The sequence below is a fragment of the Apodemus sylvaticus genome, chromosome 1, assembly GCF_947179515.1.
Source record: "Apodemus sylvaticus chromosome 1, mApoSyl1.1, whole genome shotgun sequence".
Lineage (NCBI taxonomy): Eukaryota > Metazoa > Chordata > Mammalia > Rodentia > Muridae > Apodemus > Apodemus sylvaticus.
In genome coordinates this window covers 187,029,595-187,053,705 of record NC_067472.1, presented here as the reverse complement: position 1 = coordinate 187,053,705, position 24,111 = coordinate 187,029,595, and the positions used below count along the sequence as shown (strand labels likewise).

Sequence of the window (24,111 nt, the reverse complement as noted above, 5' to 3'; positions counted from 1 at the left end):
ATGCCCAGGAGAGGTATAACAGGGTCCTCCAGAAGTGTCATGCCCAGTTTTCTTAGGAACCACCAGACTGATTTCCAGAGTGGTTGTACCAGCTTGCAATCCCACCAGCAGTGGAGGACTGTTCCTCTTTCTCTACATCCTTGCCAACACCTGCTGTCTCCTGTTTATTTTTATTCCATATATTCTTTATTTACATTTCAAGTGAGTTTTCCTTTCCTGGATCCCCCCCTTCCTGAGAGTCCCATAAGCCCTCTTCCCTCCCCCTGTTACCAAATCCACCCCTTCCCACTTCCATGTTCTGGTATTCCTGTTGTACTGAGCTTTTCCAGGACTGGGGGCCACTTCTTCCTTCTACTTGGGCATCATTTGATATGTGCATTGTGTCTTGGGTATTCCAAGCTTCTGGTCTAATATCCACTTATCAGTGAGTGCATACCATGAGTGTTCTTTTGAGACTGGGTTACCTCACTTAGGGTGATATTTACCAGTTCCAACCATTTGCCTAAAAATTTAATGAAATCATTGTTTTTAATTGCTGAGTAGTATTCCGTTGTGTAAATATACCACAATTTCTGAATCCGTTCCTCCCCTGAGGGACATCTGGGTTCTTTCCAGTTTCTGGCTATTATAAATAAGGCTGCTATGATCATAGTGGAGCATGTGTCTTTGTTGCATGCCAGGGGAATACTCTGGGTATATGCCCAAGAGTGGTATGGCAGGGTCCTCTGGAATGTCATGCCCAGTTTTCTGAGGAACCGCCAGACTGATTTCCATAGTGGTTGTACCAGCTTGCAATCCCACCAGCAGTGGAGGAGTGTTCCTCTTTCTCCACATCCTCATCAACACCCGCTGTCTCCTGAGATTTTAACCTTAGCCATTCTGACTGGTGTGAGGTGAAATCTCAGGATTGTTTCAATTTGCATTTCCCTAATGACTAATGATGTTGAACATTTCTTTTATATATATATATTTTCTATATTCTTTGTTTACATTCCAAATGATTTCCCCTTTCCCAGTTCTTTTATATATATATATATATATATATATATATATATATATATATATATATATATATATATATATATATATATATATATATATATATATATATGTATATGTATATGTATACATATATATATGTATATATGTATATGTATATATATATATGTATATATATAAAATATATATTTATACATATTTTTCTATATTCTTTGTTTACATTCCAAATGATTTCCCCTTTTCCAGTTCCCCCCTCCCCATATGTCCCATAAGCCTTCTTTTCTCCACCCATTCTCCCAATTATTTCCCTCCTTTTTCTCTGTCCTGGTACTCCCCTACAATGCTAGATCAAGCCTTTCCAGGATCAGGACCCTCTCCTTACTTCTTCATGGGAGTCATTTGTTATGCTTATTGTGCCTTGGGTACTCAGAGCTTCTGGGCTAATTAATATCCACTTATCAGGGATTGCATTCCACGTGTATTCTTTTGTGATTGGGTTACCTCACTTAGGATGATATTTTCCATTTCCAACCATTTGCCTAAAAATTTCATGAATTCATTGTTTTTAATTGCTGAGTAGTATTCCGTTGTGTAAATATACCACATTTTCTGTATCCATTCCTCCACTGAGGGACATCTGGGTTCTTTCCAGCTTTTGGCTATTATAAATAAGGCTGCTATGAACGTAATGGAGCATGTGTCCTTATTGCATGTCTGGGAATCCTTTGGGTATATGCCCAGGAGAGGTATAGCAGGGTCCTCCAGAAGTGTCATGTCCAGTATTCAGAGTAACCACCAGACTGATTTCCATAGTGGTTGTACTAGCTTGCAATCCCACCAGCAGTGGAGGAGTGTTCCTCTTTCTCCACATCCTTGCCAACACCTGCTGTCTCCTGAGTTTTTAACCTTAGCTATTCTGACTGGTGTGTGGTGAAATCTCAGAGTTGTTTTGATTTGCATTTCCCTAATGACTAATGAAGTTGAGCATTTTCAAGATGCTTCTCCACCATCCGAAATTCTTCAGGTGAAAATTCTTTGTTTCACTATGTAGTCCATTTTTTTAATAAGATTATTTGGTTTTCTGGGGTCTAACTACTTGAGTTTTTTGTATATATTGGATATTAGCCTTCTATCTGATGTAGGGTTGGTGAAGATCTTTTCCCAATTTGTTGGTTGCTGATTTGCCCTTTTGATGGTGTCCTTTGCCTTACAGAAACTTTGTAATTTTATGAAGTCCCGTTTGTCAATTCTTGCTCTTAGAGCATAAGCTATTGGTGTTCTGTTCAGGAACTTTCCCCCTGTACCGATGTCCTCAAGAGTCTTCCCCAGTTTCTTTTCTATTAGCTTCAGAGTGTCTGGCTTTATGTGGAGGTCCTTGATCCATTTGGAGTTGAGCTTAGTACAAGGAGACAAGGATGGATCAATTCGCATTCTTCTGCATGCTGACCTCCAGTTGAACTAGCACCATTGTTGAAAAGGCTATCTTTTTTCCATTGGATATTTTCCGCCCTTTTGTCGAGGATCAAGTGGCCAACACCAATAGCGTATGCTCTAAGATCAAGAATTGACAAATGGGACCTCATAACATTGCAGTTTCTGTAAGGCAAAGGACACCATCAAAAGGACAAATCGGCAACCAACAAATTGGGAAAAGATCTTCACCAATCCTACATCAGATAGAGGGCTAATATCCAATATATATAAAGAACTCAAGAAGTTAGACTCCAGAAAACCAAACAACCCTATTAAAAATGGGGTACAGAGTTAAACAAGGAATTCTCACCTGAAGAACTTCAGATGGCGGAGAAAGATCTTAAAAAATGCTCAACTTCATTAGTCATTAGGGAAATCAAATCAAAACAACCCTGAGTTTTCACCTTACACCAGTCAGAATGGCTAAGATTAAAAATTCAGGAGACATCAGGGGTTGGAAAGGATGTGGAGAAAGAGGAATACTCCTCCACTGCTGGTGGGGTTGCAAATTGGTACAACCACTCTGGAAATCAGTCTGGTGGTTCCTCTGAAAACTGGGCACCTCACTTCCAGAAGATCCAGCTATACCACTCCTGGGCATATACCCAGAAGATTCCCCAGCATGTAATAAGGATCCATATTCCACTATGTTCATAGCAGCCCTATTTATAATTTCCAGAAGCTGGAAACAACCCAAGTCTCCCTCAACAGTAGAGTGGATGCAAAAAATGTGGTATATATACACAATGGAGAACTATTCTGCCACAATGAAACAATGAATTCATGAAATTTGTAGGCAAATGGATGGAGCTGGAGAACATCATACTAAGTGAGGTAACCCAGACTCAAAAGATGAATCATGGTATGCACTCACTAATAAGTGGATATTAACCTAGAAAACTGGAATACCCAAAACATAATCCAAACATCAAATGAGGCACAAGAAGAACGGAGGAGTGCCCCCTTGTTCTGGAAAGGCTCAGTGAAGCAGCGTAGGGCAAAACCAGAATGGGGAAGTGGGAAGGGTTGGGTGGGAGGACAGGGGGAGAGGAGGGGGCTTATGGGACTTTCGGGGAGTGGGAAGGCTAGAAAAGCAGAAACAATTGGAAATGTAAATAAAAAATATATCGAATTAAAAAAATGGAAAAAAAAAAGGATGGGATCCTGTAACCTGGGACGGAGCTGTGTGGCAGGACACCATGAGGCTGGAACTTTGAACCTTCAGATTCTCAAGGGCTTATATCACCCAAAGAAATAGACTTTCCACCCTCCTTATAAGATGCACCCCTCTCCATACCCCTTGAAGTATTGGCTTTCTACCTCTGACTGAGGAAATTAATCCTTCATTGTCTTCAGTGACTTTATAATTGTTATTGTTTGTTATCTTCAATGCAGCAAATTTTATCTTGCTCTCTTCTCTTTTACCCTGGAGAACAAGATGGTTTATCCATAGAAGGCTTAGCCTATATTTAATTAAATATCACCACCTCCAAAGATCTGAATTTGGAATGTGTTTTCTCACTTCAAATGTTTAGGTATGGGACTTGAATACCTGAGGTTTCCAAGACTTTTATAATGAAGGAGTGTTGGATTTTGTCAAATGCATTCTCAGTATCTAATGAGATGATTGTGTTTTTTTTCCTTGAGTTTGTTTATATGGTGGATTATATAAATGGATTTCCATATATGGAACCATCGTGCATTCCTGGGATGAAGACTACTGGATCATGGTGAATGATCATTTTGATGTGTTCTTGGATTTTTTTCCAAGAATTTTGCATCAATATTCATAAAGGAAATTGGTCTGAAGTTCTCTTGCTATGTTGGGCCTTTGCGTGATTTAGGTATAAGTATAATTGTGGCTTCATAGAACAAATTGGGTAGCATTCCTTCTGTTTCTATTTTGTGGAATAATTTGAAGAGTATTGGAATTAGGTCTTCATTGAAGGTCTGATAAAATTCTGCACCAAACCCACAGAAAAAACCACACAATCATCTCATTAGATACTGAGAAAGCATTTGACAAAATCCAACACTCCTTCAGGGTAAAAGTCTTGGAAACAGCAGGAATTCAAGTCCCATACCTAAACATAGTGAAGGGAATATACAGGAAACCAGTAGCCAACATCAAACTAAATGAAGAGAAACTAGAAGCAATCCCACTAAAATCAGGGAGTTGACAAGGCTGCCTACTCTCCTCCTACCTATTCAATATAGTACTTGAAGTCCTAGCCAGAGCAATTAGACAACAAGGAAGTCAAACGGATAAAAATTGGAAAGGAAGAAGTCAAAATATCACTATTAGCAGACGATATGATAGTCTACTTAAAATTCCACCAGTGAACTCCTAAACCTGATAATGAACTTCATCAAGATGGCTGGATATACAATAAACTCAACCAAATCAATAACCTTCCTCTACTCAAAGGACAAACGGGCTGAGAAAGAAATTAGGGAGTACTATTGAGTGTGGGTAAGCAGAAGCACCAATTTAGCAGCTGGGACTCAAAAGCAATGGTGGCTATTGATACAGAATGAGATTAGGCCCAGAAAAGACATCACCAGATAGAGAAAAGAAAAAAAGAGTAGTCAAATATATCTATTTTTTCTGTAGCCTCAAAACATCATTTTTCAAAGTTGAGGTCAAAGTCAAGAGAAAGAAAACAAAAATTAGTTAATGATGGAAGCAAGCACAGGAGCCTGAGCAGAAGCAAAGAGACAGGAATCCAAAGATAAGGCCTCTAAGAGACACAAGTCTGAGGAGCACAATGACAAAGAACACTCTTCTGACAAAGGAAGAGAATGATTAAATTCATCTGGGAATGGTGAGGACAGACACAAACACAAAGAAAGGAAGTCATCATGGGGCAGAAGTTAGATCAAGTTAAAGACGCTATAGCAGTAGAAACAGGGAAAGGAAGAAGTCTTGCTCAAGAAGTAGGGATTGGAAAATCAATCCCAACCCAGAAGCAGAGGCAGGAAGATGTCACCATCTAGAAGCAGATATAGAAAAAGAAGGATCAGAACATTCTCCTGATTAAGATCCATACACAGGCATAGGACTAGAACCAGGAGCAGAACATGCAGTTGAAGTCAAAATAGAAGAGGATAAAAAAAAAACCAAGAAGATTTAGCAGAAGCCTAAGCCAGACACCTAGTCCAACTCCCTTCAGAGGCAGAAACACAGCAATTTACCCATGAAGATTAACTAGATGAAAAAGGACAAAGAAACTATAAGAACAAAAAATGAAATGGTCAAAATCAGAAACAACAAGAAATGGCTGCAGTGGCTGCAGCAACTGGAGGCAGTGTTGAAATCAGGAACCCAGGTTACCCAGGTTACTCCTCAGATAGCTATGGACGCCCAAATAGTGGCCCTGGAAGCTAAAGCCTTGGCAGAGACAGGTATAGCAGCAGTGCCCAGTTACTATAACCCAGCAGCTGTGAATCCAGTGAAATTTGCTGAGCAAGGGAAAGAGAGGAAAATGCTCTGGCAAGGCAAGAAAGAAGGCAACAAATCTCAGTCTGCTGAAATCTTAAAAAAATGAATTTTGGAAACAAGGACCAAAATGTCAAATTTAGGAAGTTAATGGGCATTAAGAGTGAAGATGAAGTTGGCTATAGCTCCATTGATGAAGAAAGTTAAAAGACTTTGAAGCAACAAGAAGTTTTTTTTGAAATCTTGATGCTCAGTATGATTGCAAACCCACACACAAAGAGAAACAGGTTTGGGTTTCACATCTTCAATGTGTGAAGTTTGGAAAATATCCATTTGGACTTTATAGACTTGGTCTGATGTTAGGACCTTGTTCACCAAACAGCTAGTATTATAACTGACTTGGGTGTTGCATTGACATTAATTTATTGTAAAATATTACTTTTTTGTAAATATCAGATCAGTGATACTGGTGTCAGTGTTGTAATCAGGTTGAACCCACTTCTATTAAACTTGACAGGACTCTAGAAGGACAATAGTTTTTAGTTCATGAATTCTACTTTTCAAATATATTAAAGCTTTGGGTGGGATAAAATCTCATACATAGATTTTCTCGTGTCCCCTGTCTTCTATACTTTTGATTTAACCTAGCACAGTTATTTCCATTTCTTGAAAAATGAAGCCAACGTTTCTGTAGATGTCCTTTAGAAGGTCTGGCCATGTGGCACATAATCCTGCACACAAGCTGGGCAGTGATGATAAGAAATGGAAAGGGAATAAGACTTGAAATGTGAATAAAGAAAATATGCAATTGAAAAAAGGGAATTAGGGAGGTGACACCCTTCACAATAGTCACAAATAACATAAAATACCTTGGTGTGACTCTAACCAAGCAAGTGAAAGATCTGTGTGATAACTTCGAGTCTCTGGAGAAAGAACTCAAAGATGGAAAGATCTCACGTGCTCGTGGATTGGCAGGATTAATATAGTAAGACTAGCCATCTTACTGAAAGAGATCTACAGAGTCAGTGCAATCCCCACCAAAACACCAACTCAATTCTTCATAGAGTTAGAAAGAGCAATTAGCAAATTCATTAAGAATAACAAAAAGCCCAGGAGAGTGAAAACTATTTTCAACAATAAAAGAATTTCAGGGGGAATAACCATCCCTGACATCAAGCTGTATTACAAAGCAATAATGACAAAAATTGCATGGTATTGATACAGAGACAGGAAGGTATAATAAGGAACAAAACTGAAGATCCAGAAATGAACCCACACACCTATGGCCACTTGATCTTAGACAAAGGAGCTAAAAAACATCCGGTGGAAAAAAGACAGCATTTTTAACAAATGGTGCTGGGTCAACTGGAGATCTGCATGCAAAAAAATGCAAATCAACCTATTCTGATCTCCTTGTACAAAGCTCAAGTCTAAGTGGATCAAGGACCTTCACATGAATCCAGATACATTGAAGCTTATAGAGGAGAAAGTGGGGAAAAGCCTTGAATATGTCAGCACAGGGAAAAATTTCCTGAACAGAAGAGCACCAATGGCTTATCCTCTAAGAACAAGAATCAAAGAAAGTGACCTCATAAAATTGCAAAGCTCCTGTAAGGCAAAGGACACTGTCAACAGGAAAAAATGGAAGCCAACAGATTGGGAAAAGATCTTTACCAATCCTGATACATACATATGATAGAGGGCTAATATCCAATATATACAAAGAACCTTAGAAGTGAGACTCTAGAGTCAATTAAAACTGTTAAAAAATGAGGTACACAATGATACAGAGAATTCTCGACTGAGGAAACTTGAATGGCTGTGAAGCACATAAAAAAATGTTCTATATCCTTAGTTATCAGGGAAATGCAAATCAAAACGATCCTGAGATTCCACCTCACACTAGTCACAATGGCTAAGATGAAAAACTCAGGGGACAGCAGATGTTGTCAAGGATGCAGAGAAAGAGAAACACTCCTCCATTGCTGGTGGTATTGCAAGTTGGGACAACCAATCTGGAAATCAGTTTGGAGCTTCATCAGAAAATTAGACATAGTACTACCTGAGGACCCAGGTATATCCTTCCTGGGCATATACCCAGAAGATGCTCCAACATGTAATAAGGACACATGCTCCACTATGTTCATAGAAGCCTAATTTATAATAGCCAGAAGCTGGAAAGAAACCAGATGTCCTTCAACATAGTAGTGGATAAAAAAAAAAGGTATATTTACACAATGGAATACTACACAGCTATTAAAAACAACAACTTCATGAAATTCTCAGGTTTTCGAGTTTTCTCTTGAGAAAAGCTGGCATGGATAGCAGTCACACTCAGAATGAAAATTTTAAATCCCATTCATTTTCCTTCAAATTTCATGGTTTCCTTGTTTTTAATAGCTGAATGATATTTCAGTTTGTAAATATGCCACATTTTCCTGATCCATTTTTCAGTTGAAGTCCATCCTGGTTGTTTTCTGTTTATGGCTTTTACAAATAAAGGGTACATCTCCCCACTCTTGGGCATTTTGAATAAGGGTATCCTCAATGAATCCTACAAGCCTCTCACATCCCAGGTCTATGGGAATTTCTAGAGGTTCCCCTTACCCTACCCCACCCCCACAGCTGCATATTTCCATTCATTTTTCAGGCCCTCTGGGCTTCTCTCCTGTCTCCCCTCAAACCTGATCCTGCTCCATTCCCCCTCCCCTCTCCACCCAGGTCCCTGCATTCCTCTGCCTCCTGGGATTATTGTGTTCCCCTTTCTTTTTCTTTTCTTTTCCTTTTCTTTTCCTTTTCCTTTTCTTTTTCTTTCTTTTTCTTTTCTTTTCAATTCTTTCTTTCTTTCTTTCTTTCTTTCTTTCTTTCTTTCTTTCTTTCTTTCTTTCCTTCTTTCTTTTTTTTGGTTTTTCGAGATAGGGTTTCTCTGTGTAGCTCTGGCTGTCCTGAAACTCACTCTATAGACCAGGCTGGCCTCCAACTGAGAAATCCTCCTTCCTCTGTCTCCCAAGTGCTGGGATTAAAGGCTTGCACCACCACTGTCCAGCTGGGTGCCCCTTTCTAAACAAGGTTGAAGCATGCTCTCTTGGGCCTTCAGTATTGTTAAACTTCTTATGGACTGTGGGTTGTATCTTGGGGATTCTTTACATTTTGGTTAATATCCACTTATCAGTGAGTACATACTTTGAATGTCCCTTTAGGTGTGGGTTATCCCAGTCAGGATGATATTTTCTTTTCTTTTTTTATTGAATATATTCTTCATTTACATTTCAAATGATATATCCTTTCCTTGTTTCTGCCCTCCCAGAAATCCCTCAATCCATCCTCCCTCCCACTGCCTCCCAGAAGCTGCCCCTCAACCCAACCCACTCCCACCTACCCCCTCTCCATTTCACCATGCTGGGGCATCTATTAAACCTTCATAGGACCAAGGACCTTTCCTCCCATTGATGCCCAACAAGTCATTCCTCTACCACAATTTCACTTGGAACCATTCATAACCCTTGATTGATGGCTTAGTCCCTGGGAGCCCTTGGGGGTCTGATTGGCAGTCATTGGCCTTCTTCCCACGAGTAGGCAAACCCCTTCAGCTCCTCCAATCCTCCATCTAGCTTCTCCCTTGGGACCCCACGCTCAGCACAATGGTTGGGTGCTAGCATCAGCCTCTATCTATAAGGCTCTGACAGGGTCCCTTAGGAGACAGCCATATCAGGCTCCTTTCAGCAAGCACTTTTTGGCATTCACAATAGTGTCAGTATTTGGTGACATTATAGGATGAATCCCCAGGTAGGACAGTCTTTTTGAGCATTTGAGCTAATATCCACTTATCAGTGAGTGCATACTGTGTGTGTTCTTTTGTGATTGGTTTACCTTAGTCAGGATGGCACTTTCTAATTCCATCCATTTGCCTAACAATTTCATGAATTCATTCTTTTTAGTAGCTGAGTAGTACTCCATTGCATAATTATACCAATTTTTTGTATCCATTTCTCTTTGGAAAGACATCATCTGGGTTCTCTCCAGCTTCTGGCTATTATAAATAAGGCTTCTATGAACATAGTGAATCATGTGTCCTTATTACCAACTTGCAATCCCACCAGCAGTAGAGGAGTGTTCCTCTTTCTCAACAGGAGAAAGATGATTAGCAACAGAGGGGTTCTAATCATCACAGATTTGGGGGTCTACTGAGAAGCTGACAAAGGGAACAACATGCTAGATTTAGAAGGTTGACTGGCTAGGAGGAGGAGGAGGAGAGGGTCTGCTGGCAAGGTTGGGTTTAGACAAGTGAGGGGAGCAAATGAAGTAGAGGCTCCCCACTTAGCTAGAAGATCCCTTCCAAATAAGGGGACAGGACACACTGGTACTACCAAACAGGAAGGGTGAGAGGAACACCCCTAAAAATGCAACAAATTAGTGGTGTTTGGTGAGGAAGGTAAGGTTGTCCTCCTACAATGACAACAGGGGAACAAGAATGAAAGGTGAGTTCCCAAAACTACATCAGGACTGAGTAAGTGGTCCCAGAGTCCAAGAGGAAGGAGATGGGCTGCCCAGATACCATGATGACTACCTCGGTTCTCTGGTGGTGATGGAAGCAGTCAGATCAAGGGAGCTCAGGCCTCTTCAGTCGTCCACCGGCAAGCCTAGATCATCAGCTGGAGGGCTACCTGAGAGTGATGTCCCTCTGTCCTGAGTCGCACAGGACAAGGGATAGCCCAATAATCCTCCTCATGACACCTAGGTCACGGCCCTTTTGGATTGCAGGGTTAGGACAAGCCTTCATCCAATGACCTTGTTGATCACTTTTGTAGCCGGACCCTGGTGGTCCCTGAGCCTTAGAAGCCCAGGAAGCCTGGGCAGTGTCTGGGGATGGTCACACAGCCTTTGCCAGCATATGGTACTTTTGTCTGCAGGCCTCTTCATCTCTCTGATGCTACAATTTGCAGGTCAGTGCTAAGACTCCTTCCTGTGGAGGTAGGGGTTCCCTCTCCAAATGTCTGAGTTTGTCTTTAAAATGTCAGGGTAGCTCTGGGAAAAGAAGTATGTCATCAGGAATTGCTTACCTTCTGGGTTTTCAGGGTCTAAATTAGTATGTTGTAAAAGGGCCTTTGTAATGGTCTCTAAAAATCAAGACTGGTTTTCTTGTTTATCTTGGATGACCTCTTGGACTTTTTCAAAATTTGCTGATTTTAAGGCTGCTCTACAGAGACCAGCCAGGAGGCAGGTTATGAATCCATCTCTGGCTAAAATAACATCTAGGGAATCATAACTCCATTGAGCATCCTGGTCAGGTACTATCTCAGATCTGATTGGATATGTTGGATTTGTTTGATGAGTCATGTCTGCATGTATTCTAGGGAAGGAGTCTAGAGAGGTCGAGCAAGGAAAGGTCAAGCTAAGATTGAGTAATACACTGAAATTCTTTAATGGAGGACGAAGAGTTAGAGGTGTAGGATTCCAGTCTCTGTTCTATTTGGGAAAGTTCACTTAGTGAGAAAAGGACATGTACTCTGATTGGACCATCTACCCCAGCAACTTCCCTTAAAGGAAGGACTGCTGCTGGGTTGGGTTGGGTAGGGGAGGGGAGAAGTAGGGGGTTTAACTGTAGACTTAAGTGTGGTGGGAGGGCTGAAAGTAGGTACAGTGTGGAATGATTGGAGTGGCCTGCAGCTGGGCCAGGAAGAGAGAAGGAGTCTGGAGAGGTCAAGCAAGGAGGCTCTGGGGAAGTCTGGTGAGAAGAGGAAGCTGAGGAGGCTGGGGTCTTAGGCCAGGTTGCAGAGACAAGTCTGCAGTGGTAAGGGGTGGTTCTGTAACTGGATTGAGGACTGTGGTGTCATCCTGTAGAGGTTGCATAGCTAGAAGAAGTTGATGGTACAAGAATTGCAGAGAGAGGGTTTGGACCGAAGATAGGTAAAAGTTTGAGCATAAAGGACCTCTTTCCATTTATTGGACCACTGGCAGTACACGTGAAGATCCCTTAAAATGACAGAATCAAATGTGACATTAAGTGGCTGTTTGCAGCCATTGTCTAATGGGTATTGATCTCAGACCTTATGGCAAAAGTCGGGTGTTAGTTTTAGAGATTTGAGATTTTCCAGGAGACATTTCAGAAGAAAACCTTGAGGTATGGCTGAAGATGACAGATACTCATTGGGTGTGGGGATGTTACTGAACTATTCCTACACACATTCTGAGAAAAATTCAATAACTAATACAAATAAACAGTCAATCTAGACAAACAGGGTTGTCACAGGTATGCTAGTGGCTATGTGAGACCAGGACTCACAGGAAAAAACGATTTACCTAAGCTTAGGACTCCTCTACAGCAAAAAGAGAAAACCGCTTCATGAGTAGCGTTTCTGAGAGGGAGGGATCACCCAAGGGTTGAAGTCATGACCTGGGGTGTCGGCTGGGAGGCTGGTCATAGGGACCGTGGAAAGTCCATCCCCTGAGCCCATAGAGGGTGGCCGAATCTCTTTGGAGAAGGGGCCCTGCCCTGGAAAACCTTACCAATCTGCTGATGCCTGTGTGAAGGTTTTGGTAATCTGGTGGCAGGAAAAGTGAGCCTATGCAGCTTGTTGACCTGTCCGGATGAGGTCCTGTGGGGTTTAACCCACGTGGCAGAGGCCAGACTTCGTGGTGGAGTCCTGTGCGCCCCGCAGCAGTGGTGGTGGTGCTTGCAGTGGAGCCTCGAAACCGCCTGGGTGGTCACGCGTGAGTTTCAGCCTCAATGTTAGATGAAAAGCAGAGTACTCCTGGACAGATCACTCCAAGCCAGCACAGTGCTCATGTCGGTGGTCTTTATTGAAAGAGGAACTCCTGAAGAGGAATGAAAGAACAGAGAGAGAGAGAGAGAGAGAGAGAGAGAGAGAGAGAGAGAGAGAGAGAGTGAGAGAGAGCTATGGGTCGTGGTCCTTGACTTTTATCTGAGCCATTATGTAGGTAACACAAGTAGTGTCGTGCAGGTAATGCAGGTAAAATGAATAACACAAGAGTTGGTGGCATGGGGTGGTTGCTGTGGCAACAGAGAAAGGTCTTGATGCCTAGGAATGATGTCATCACTGGGTTCAGAGGCTGGCTGTAAACAGCTTCTGGTGTTCCTGGATGGTTCTGATGCTAACAGTGGTCAAGAGGACACGCTAAGTAAGGGTTGGTAATGGCATCTCAGACAAAATCCCAATGCTGCTCAGTCCTTTTCACAAAGGATGCTTAGTGGGAAGGAGTGAGCCTCTGCCAAAAGGCAATCCTGATAGACCCCTTCTGACAAGGTTCAGAGCTGTGGTGCAATATACCGGCATAGGGATCTTTCACTATTTGCTAATTCATTGCAGAATCATTTACTAAATCCCATATTGCAAGCACCATAGATACAGAACCGAATTCTAGTCCTAAAGAAGCTAAAGGGCCCCTGGGTTGGAGATGCCATTGTGGTTCTGTCGTTCACAAATAGCCTTCACAAGAAGTAAATGTTTCCACAGCTCTTATTGGACCGCTGTGAAAAAGTGATGAGTGAGCCTCTATTCTGACATCTCCATGTCATTCACTGACATCATCCCAATTCTGGAGAGAAGGTTTAGAGAAGACTCATGCCCTGGATTGCAGTCAGTTGTCTGCACGTTGCATCCCTGTACTCAACCACTGGAGCCCTGGACAGATCCCTGCTGCTCAGATGCTGAACTTCAGGCAGAGTGAGCCCACCTTCTGGGACCTGATCATGACTTCGCTCAGCTCTGGCACCAAGGGTGAGACATAGAATGAACAGCCACAGGGGCACCAACCATGAGTACCAGGAGAATAATAGAAAATCAGAAACGCAGAGTATTGGGAGCAGAGTCTGAGGCAGAGAGGGGGCTCTGAATGAAGGAAAGGGGGCAAGACAAGAAAGAGGAGAGAGAGAGAGAGAGAGAGAGAGAGAGAGAGAGAGAGAGAGAGAGAGAGAGAGAGAGACTCTGATCTCCTGCCTGATGCAGGGTGTCTTGGTGTCTGCAGTCAGCCCATCTCACTGTCATGTCTGACTCTCCACTCCTGTGTACGTCAATCACAGTGTACCAGAGTCAGCCTCTGCCCATGTCCCCACCTCTTCCTTTAGCTCTGTGGCTTCACTGTTGATATGATTATTTACTGTTTATAATGCTTTTTTCTTCATATTCTTTTGTATATATTTGTTTCTTTGAAAATTCCATATATACTTATCATATTTACCCTTTTCTCCCAAACTGCTCCTAGATCTTCCCTCCTCTCATATTCCCATCTGATTCTTTTTTTAAATATTTTTATTTTCTATATTCTTTGTTTACATTCCAAATTATTTCCCCTTTCCCGGATCCCCCCTCCCCATATGTCCCATAAACCTTCTTCTCTCCATCCCTTCTCCAATCACTTCCCTCCTTTTTCTCTGTCCTTATATTCCCTTCAATGCTAGATCAATCCTTTCCAGGATCAGGACCTTCTCCATACTTCTTCATGGGAGTTATTTGTTATGCAATTTGTGCCTTGGGTATTCAGGGCTTCTGGGCTAATTAATATCCACTTATCAGAGATTGCATTCCATGTGTATTCTTTTGTGATTGGGTTACCTCACTTAGGATGATATTTTCCAGATCAAACCATTTGCCTAAACATTTTGTGAATTCATTGTTTCTAATTGCTGAGTAGTATTCCAATGTGTAAATATTCCACATTTTCTGTATCCATTCCTCCTTTGAGGGGCATCTGGGTTCTTTCCAGCTTCTGCCTATTACAAATAAGGCTGCTATGAACATAATGGAGCATGTGTCTTTATTGCATGCCTGGGAATCCTTTGGGTATATGCCCAGTCATTTGGGAAATGCAGATCAAAACAACCCTGAGATTTCACCTTACACCAGTCAGAATGGCTAAGGTCAAAAACTCAGGAGACAGCAGCTGTTGGCGAGGATGTAAAGAAAGAGGAACACTCCTCCACTGCTGGTGGGGCAGTAAGATGGTACAACCAGTTTTGAAATCAGTCTGGAGGTTCCTCAGAAAACTGGACATGAGACTTCCAGAGGACCCTGCTATACCACTCCTGGGCATATACCCATCTGATTCTTGTAGTGTGTTATCATCTTCCTTTCTGTCTTCCTCTCTGTCTTCCTGTCTGTCCACCAGAAGGAGAGCTTCCTCCATCAGCTGCAGTGGGGCAGCTTTGACTGAATGAGGAAAATAGAGGAGTGAATCCTTTCTGAAAATCTCATCTTCCAAAAGGAGAGACATTGGGATAGTTAAACTTGATTAGGTGAAAGCCAAGGACAGCATGAAGAAATCTTTCTGCAATGCACCATGCTCAAAATTTGATAGGTGTGAATAAGCTAGCAGTGAATAATTTTATGGGGAGGCCAATAAAGGTGTGTGTGTGTGTGTGTGTGTGTGTGTGTGTGTGTGTGTGTGTGTGTGTGAATGAGAACATAGTTAGTGATCTGTGTGTAAGAAAAGGTCAGGGAGAAATGCATTCCTTTGTATGTTAATAATAGCATTATGAAGATGTAAAGAATATGGAGGACACAGTGTGGCCTTGCATTCTTTCCAGCTCCCATCCTGGTCACCCCACAGTCCACTGTGCTTTCCACAAATTCACTCAAGCCTCATACCAGATTTCATTCTTCTGTTTTCTAATTGTTTGACACCAGGAATCACTCCAAAAGGAGATGCAACACAGCCTTAGCTATGACTTTCCCTTTTTAATGGTGGGGAAATGAGAGCCCAGAAGCAGAAAAAGTGGAGTGAACAGGACAGACAAATGTTCAAGGCCTTTAGCCTGAGGGTCTCTAAGTCATGTGCCCCCTTTCACCCTCTCTGTCCTGTCTGTAGTGTCCCCATAGGAGAATGGATGCCTTGATAACACAACAGCTACTGAAATTGTCCAAGGAAGGACAAGCCTGTGTTCAGGGCGTAAACAGTACAGTGGTGGCAGTGGAGGTGGGGTGGGGTTTGATAAATTAGAAGCCACTTCTGAGACTCTCAAACTAGTTTTGGTTTTTATTTCCCTGTTGGTGTATGATGCAAATTCTTTCTTTTTTAAAAAGTTTCTTTTCTTTTCTTTTATGTATTGACTCTACATTCTGCTCACTGTCCTGTCCTGGTCCTGGTCACCCCTCCCACAATCCTTCCTCTATTTCCCCTCCCCTTCTCCTTTGAGGGCCACGGTCCCTCTGTGTCTCCCTTCACCCTGGCACTTCAAGTCTTTGAAAGGCTGTGCACATCCTCTCCCACTGGGGACGGACAAGGCAGCCCAGCTGGTAGAACACATTCCATGTGCAGGCAACAGCTGTTGGGATAGCATCTGCTCCAGATGTTCAGAACTCACATGAAAACCAAGTGCACATGTGCTACCTATGTGCAGGGAGGCCTAGGTTCAGCCCCTGTAAGTTCTGCTTATTAGATACTTGTTTTTTCTTTCCTTTTTTTTTGAGAACTGTCTGTTCAGTTCATTTATCTATTTATTGTTTGACAAATTCTTTTCCCACCCATTATACATATCTGCTCTTCACTTTGCCAACTGTGCTCCGTGCTAGGCAGAAGCTCTCTGAACTTCATATAATCTTATTTTTCATTTCTGGACATTATTTCTCTCTCTATCTCTGAATTCATTACACTGAATTTAATATGTATATATCTATATGTAATAATTATATTATAGCGAGTTCTTGTATATATTGATAGTTCAGTGTCCTTTCCCTACATTTTCTTTTAGAAGTCCAGAATTTGTTATTAAAAATATTGTATTACAGTTTTGAACTTGTGCATGTGTGTGTGTGTTTGTGTGTGTGTTAAAAAGACCCGGTTTGTGTGTGTGTGTGTGTGTGTGTGTGTGTGTGTGTGTGTGTGTGTAAACTCTAGGAAAGCTGTGGAAGTCAGTTCTTTCCTCCTGAGGACTAACTCACCATCATGCCTGCTGCAAGCTTCTTTACCCACTGTGCCATTCCATTGGAGTTTACAAATATGCTGAGTCCTACCATAAGGATATTTAGACATCCATATTTATTTTATATACGGTCCTCATGGAGACAACCTATGTGTCCCCCCAGAAGAAGAAAATGAATCCATGGCAACGATAGGAACCTGGAAGAACCTAGAAACTACTAAATTTAAGCAAAGTGTCCCAGACTCACAAAGACCAGAGTTGTGCCCCTTGTAAGAAGAAACCCTAGACTTGTGTGCACATATGGGGTTGTAGATCTTGGAAGTAGAAAGAAGAGACACAGCTGTTGTGAGAGAACATTGGCAATGGGGGAGAAAGACTAAGAGAATGTGTGTTCTGTACCAGGAGTGAGGAAGGACGGAGCAGGAAGATAGAGGGGATGGGTAGAAGAGTGGAGAGGGAGACCAGTGAGCGCAAGCTGTGTGTGGCTGTGCCATAGTGAAGCTCGTTATTTTGTGTGCTCAGTTTTTAGTTACACGCTTCTTTATTCTTGAGAGGGAATGTATACATGTGAAATGAAATATGATCACAACAACTCATTTTCTTCTTCCAAATCTTACCAAATTTCCTTTCCCAACGTCATGTCTTCTTTTTTGATAACCCATTAAATTAGAGCTGCTCATGTGTGACTGGGTGAGGAGGGGGCCATTCACTTAGAACATGGGAATCGCACCAGTGGGAACACCCCTCCCCAAAGAATGGTTAGCTCTCTCCATCAGCTCTCAATTGCCAATAGCTCTTCATTAAGTCATAGGGTTTGGGGTGCACTTTCACCATTTATGCCAGAGTTGGCTGAGTTGACCTTGTCCAGGTCTTCTGTAAGTGACCCAGCTTTTGTGAGTTTATGAATGCAGCCTCTATGTCACATCTAGAAGACAGCACTCCACAGTCCTCCTTCTCATCCTCCAGCTCCTACGTTCTTCCTGCCTCTTGTGCAAGATTTGCTGAGCCATTGTGGTGGTGGGAGGTCATTGGTTAAGACTTTCCAATTATTTAGGGCTGACCCTCCATCTCCTGTTCCTAGCACTGTGACCAATTGTGCGTTTCTGCACTGATTTCTGTCTATTGCCTAAGGAGATTTCTCTGACTAAGGCTGAGAGCTGCCAGGGCTCCAAATATAAACCTAAATCCTTCAAAGGAAATTTGACAATGTGACCATTGTGTAAGCAATTTTAAGATCTAAGTTAACTTACAACTAATTAGGAAGTTTTGGGCCAGTTGGGGTTTTCCTCTGTGTTGGTGGTTGGTATTACTGCTTTATAAAACCACCTCAGGCCTTCTGACAACTGAGATTTCCCCTGCTTTTCTCCTCATCCTAAGCAATGTCCCAGGGACATGAGGACCTGGCTGTTTTCCCCTTTTCCATGCCAAATGTGGGAATGGAATGTCTTACTTATATGGTTATATGGTATCAGTCCTGGTCTCACTTTGAGGCTTCCTTAAGAATTCTTGGTATTGGGAGACAGCATAGGGTCAAAGAAAATGCAACAGCTGGAATCCAGTGCTGGCTGCAGGATCCTATTGGACATTCAATACACTTCACCTGCCAGGAACTCCAAACCCACAGGTCTGGATCCTCCATTAACCCCACATCTTCAGATCACAACTCCAGAATCTCCCCTCTAAGGTACTAACTTTCTATGCATTCTCACTAGAGGGTCCTGAATCCACAGCAACATGTCCTGTGCAATCAAATAAAAGTCCCAAGCCCCTGGATTATTTTTAAAACCATAAATCCATGTCCCCGTGATGTTCTTTCTCTGTCTGAGACCCTCTACCTTGTATCTGCATGCTTCCTTCACATGCAGATGTTACCATGTCTTCAATTATAGAAATGTCCTAATCCATACTCTCATCTCATTATGCAAACTTGGTACAATTTTCTTCTGTCCTAACATCCACTACATGTGAACCCCCTTCCTCTTCTCTTGCTGCCAGTTTCATAACCAAGGCAATGTCACCATGGGCAATAGCTGGGAGGAAAAAATGAGATAATTATTAAACAGGAGCTAGAGCCATCCTTCCAGCCTAGAGTATAAAGATACACCATCCCAGAGATAACCACCTGCATGTCCATCCCACTGCCTCCATGTTGGCCTCTGGGATGCTCCTGGGGGCTATGCTGACCTGCTTCAGTGTCATAATCATAACATCTGAGTGGAGGCAGAGGAAAATCTTGAGGAAGATGCCTCAAGGACCTACCCCATTACCCTTCCTTGGCAACATTCTAGACACAAAGAAGTTTTATGATTCCCTCTTAAAGGTAGTACTGGGCAGAGAGATGGTGCATTTGAGCTGTGGAGCATGCCCAGTGTGGCTCAGATTCTGAGGCAGAAGACTGACTAGGCCAGGATGCAGACATAGTTTAGAGGTTTGATACATCACCGCAATGCATCTATGTACCTGACATCAGGACATGGGATGTTCCAGGAATGGCCTCTCTAACTTGTCCCTTCACCGGATCAGGGAGCAGTATGTTCCTGTGTTCAACACTCCTCTGGGGCCTTGTCCTGCTGTGGTGCCATGGGGAAATGATGCCATGAGGGAGGCTCTGGAGAACTAGGCTGAGGAAGTCAGTGGTCGTGGAGAGCAAGCTTTCTTCACCTGGTTCTTCAAAGGCTATGGCGAGAATCACAGCACATGGGGAACTAGGCCTGACAGATGTGTAGTGGCAGGTTCCATGGCCTTCCCTGAGTGCCCTTTCGAAGCCCTTTCTGCCCTGGATCCACTTTCCTGTTACTGTTAATTTGCTCTTTGGCCTTTTTGAGATTGTTTTAGAATTCAAATCTCCCTGGATTTCTGTGGTTCTCTAACTGTCCCCCAGGTATCCTGCTTGGTATCCCTTTCTATTAGTTTCAGTGTGTCTGGTTTTATGTGGAGGTCCTTGATCCACTTGGAGTTGAGCTTAGTACAATGAGATAAGAATGGATCAATTGGCATTCTTCTGCATGCTGACCTCCAGTTGAAGCAGCACCATTTGTTGAAAAGGCTATCTTTTTTCCACTGGATGTTTTTGGCTCCTTTGTCGAAGATCAAGTGACCCTAGGTGTGTGGATTCATTTCTGGGTCTTCAATTCTATTCCATTGGTCCACTTGCCTGTCACTGTGCCATTGCCATGCAGTTTTTTAACACTATTGCTCTGTAGTATTGCTTGAGGTCTGGGATACTAATTTCCCCAGAAGTTCTTTTACAGCTAGGTTCGACAGCAGACCCTGCCTCAAATGAATAGGGCAGTGACTGATAAAAGATATGCAATGTTCTCTTCTGGCTGTCTCATATATACTTATGGGTGTGGACACCCACAGGCGCACTTGTACCCAGAAATAATCAGCACACAGATGTGCATGCACACACACACAGACACACACACACACACACACGCACACCCACACATACACACACATACACACAGTGAGAGAGATGCACTCTGGCACTCATGCTCATTTAGGCATATACATGTGTGCAAAAACACATGCAGGCACGCTTCACAAATGCATACCTGCAGGGGAAGAATTTCCTCCAAGGGCATCTTCAAATTGTGAAAAAGTAGGCTGTTCTCATTGCCAATTCTGATTCTCCATCTTGCAGAAACTCCTCCCTTTGTCATCTATTTCTATCTTCTCTACTTCTCTCCCCTTTCTTACCCTCTCCACCATCTCTCCTCTTTTTAAAAATATCATTACTATTTTAAATAAATTCCAACCAGGTTGATAGCAAAAGTACAGAGATTCACCAAGGGAAAGACCAAGGAAGGAGGATTTTATGTTTGTTTCTTGGGGGGTATGAGAGAAGCCAGCACTTGGGGAGGGCCTTGATTGGTCAGACTCTCCTTTCCCACCTTCAATCTGAACCCAAGAAAAGTGAATCCTGGGAAAACTCCCAGTAGTGTCTAAAAGAGTGCTAAGTGGAATTAAGATAAATGTGCCTCTCCCTGTAGGAGAAGAACACCCAAATTCATTTTCCCAAGAGGAATCTGTTGATGACCACACTGAACCTTTTCTTCGTGGGCACAGAGATGGACAGCACAGCCATGAGCTTCAACTTCTTGCTCCTCATGAAGCACCTGCCGTTGCAGGTAAAGTTGAGGGAGACAGGGACGGTAGAGGCCACAGACCACTACACCGTGCTGGACATTGGCTATCCCTACCCCAGTTCTCCCAGATATCAGAGATTTAAGATAGTCTCTGAAGGAAGCTGATCTGATAGGCACCCATTGTGAATGCTGGTCACCATCTGACTGGTTTCTCCAGGTTCTTAGCATATTTTTAAGCTACTTTCAGAATTCTGAAGAAATGCAACAAATGGAAAAGCTGTTGGGTATTTTTCCTAATCAAGGAGAAAGTAAGGAATAGCTACAGTGTAAAGGAGTGGAGGGTTGAGCAGGATTTGCTGAGGATCCCAGGCGATTGTCCAGGGTTTCCTTTTATGAGTTCAGAAAGACAAAGGGTTGATTGCTAAAGGCAGGGTGTGTGTGGTTTTGGGTTTTGATTGACAGGCTTGAGTTATGTAAGCCTTTGCTAACTGGGCATGCCATTTCCCACAATGCATGTACTTATATAATCATGAGCATGTCTAATTTCAGGCAGACATAAGATGGCAAATGGTTGATTGCTCAAAATTACAATTTGCCTTATTCAGCATGAACCTAAGGCCTGCTTAGGCTAGAATGGTCCAATGTCTCTAGTTCTGAGATATATTCAATGGTATTGCTATGGTGATGTTCCATATGGTAGTGTGCCTTGTCTAGTGTGTCTGGGGCTCAGTGTTGGAGGGAATCCTGGCTTACTAATTTATCGCTGAAAACTTCCCATCTCATGCTGAGCCTCACTTGTATTTAAAAAAATGAAAAGGCCTGAAGGTATTTGGAAACTGCTCCTCTCAATCATTGAATGTACTTTGCTTTTTTTTCTCTTACCAATCTGTAAATGTCTCCTGCTAATGCCTCTGATTCTAGCCCAAGAAGGTTAATGGGATCCTATTCCAGCACCATATATAGCTAGCATCTACTGCAAATGGTCTATAACATTTCACCCATAATTCCACATCACCATATTTTTGCATATTTAATGCATCTTCCCTTTCTAAATGTATAAACACATCTCTTCTCAGCTATGGTGCATGAGGAGATTGACCAGGTGATTGGCAGGAACCAACAGCCTCAGTATGAGGATAGAATGCAGACACCTTACACCAAGGCTGTGATCCATGAGATCCCAGAGATATGGAGACATAATTCCTCTTGGTGTGGCTTGTAGAACTACCAAGGACATCAAGTTTTGGGGCATCCTCATCCCCAAGGTACTTCCATGCCGAGCCTAAGAGTCTTCATTCCAGTCCTCTTGACTCAGCAGGCCATCCCCAGTCAGAGTTTTACACACTTCCTTCTCAATGAAAATTTTGCTCCTTCACCATGGTGTTTAAGCTGTCCTCAATCCTGGGTCTCCCTGTTTTTCAGGCATCAACCCCATGTTTAGCAAACTCTCATGGTAAGGACCATGACTCTGTTTCTTTAGAATTTGTTACTTATGTTGAAGAGGCTCACGTCCTCCATACAGCCTGCTGAGGCACACAAACCCCAAATTGCTGTACCAGGGAGTGTGAACTTCTTCCTGGGCCCACAACCTCCTGAATTGACAGGCATGGGCTTGCTCATTCCCTAACATTCTGTTCCAAGAGATTGTGAGTCTCTCAAGCGACCTTCCTCAGAGAACTTGAACCACCACTGCTCCAAGAGAACCTGTCACATTGGCCAACACTTCCCTCTTAGCTCAGCCCCTCTCCTTTTCTCCTCTTCCTTCCAATCTTGTGAGCCCTGAGGATGCTCATCTATCACCTTGCCTAATTAGTCCCATGGCTCCTGTCTTCCAGGGCACTGATGTATTGCCTATCCTGGGCTCTTTGCTGAAAGATCCCAAGTACATCTCCAATCCCAATGACTTTAACCCTCAGCAGTTTCAGCACAACAGGGGGCAGTTTAAGAAGAGCAATCCATTTATGCTCTTTTCTGTTGGTAAGAGGCCCCTCCTCACACACACAGGGCTAACACTTCCTGGCTCCCCTTCTGAAGAGTAGTCTTATATCTTTCTCCCCCTTTGATCTTACTGTTGGAGTCTCCCTTCCAGACAACCAAGTGGACTGGGGTCAAAGGAAAGGCATGGTCAAACTCCTTTCAGAGATGGGAAAAATCATGGCTCAGGCTGAATCTGAATTTTTCCCAGGTCACACACACAGGTCTTCTCACTCTTTGGATGTAGAAACAGAGCAGCCACATTTGAGAGCCTATTTGTTAGAGGAGGATGTAGAGTTCCCATTGTGCCAGCCAATCATGGGTCCCCTTATCTCACATTCAAGGGCAATGGAGAATCAGAAAGTTTATTCAGATTACAGTGCTGTGCAGGGGGCCAGACCAAGCAGGAAGTGATTGTCTATCTTGTAAGTTCTTCTTCAGGCAGAGGAGGGGGAAGAGTGTTGGAGGGTGGGTAAGACTAGGTCTTATGAGATATTTAGAGTTGCTGTATAATAAAAAGTTTACTTATCTACATTTAATTTGCTATGCTATTATAATTGAACTGCCTTCTGTGTTCCTCTGAGGTCAGAGACTGCAGTCTCAGGCACTTAGCACCTCATCCTAAAACAACAGGAGATTAAGAAAATCACCTTTGTTTGGGTTCTAACTTTCAACCTGCTACTTGGAAGTAGCAGGAAGAAAAAGGGACACTTAAAAGAGTTATAATATCATTTATTATTAAGTTGTAATAAGTTTCCTATAAACATAGTGGAGCATCAGAAACAATGAATTCATGAAATTCTTAGACAAATGGACGGAGCTGGAGAACATCATACTAAGTGAGGCAACCCAGTCTCAAAAGAGCAATCATGATATGCACTCACTGCAAAGTGGATATAAGGCTAGAAACATGGAATACCCAAGACATAATCCACATATTAAATGATGTCCAAGAGGAACTGTGGAGTGGCCCCTGGTTCTGGAAAGGCTCAGTGCAGCAGTATAGGGGAATACCAGAACAGGGAATTTGGAAGTGGTGGATTTGGGAATAGGGGGAGGGAAGAGGGCTTATGGGACTTTCAGGGAGTGGGGAGCCAGAAAAGAGGAAATCATTTGAAATGTAAATAAAGAATATATCGAATAAATAAAAATAAAAAAGTTTCCTATAAAAGCTATCTATGGGGAAGAGCAGGAAGATCCTATGTGAAGGGAAAAGGAAAAATTCTTCTAAGTGGGAAAGGATAAAAAGTTCCCGT

General features: G+C 42.6%; 2 pseudogenes; both read left to right on the top strand.

Moving 5' to 3' along the window:
• The first annotated feature begins 4,986 nt into the window (after nt 1-4,986).
• LOC127664205 (arginine/serine-rich coiled-coil protein 2-like) lies at nt 4,987-6,257 on the top strand (annotated as a pseudogene).
• Nucleotides 6,258-15,751: 9,494 nt separating this feature from the next.
• On the top strand, nt 15,752-23,269 carry LOC127664121 (cytochrome P450 2A8-like; annotated as a pseudogene).
• Nucleotides 23,270-24,111: the final 842 nt, after the last annotated feature.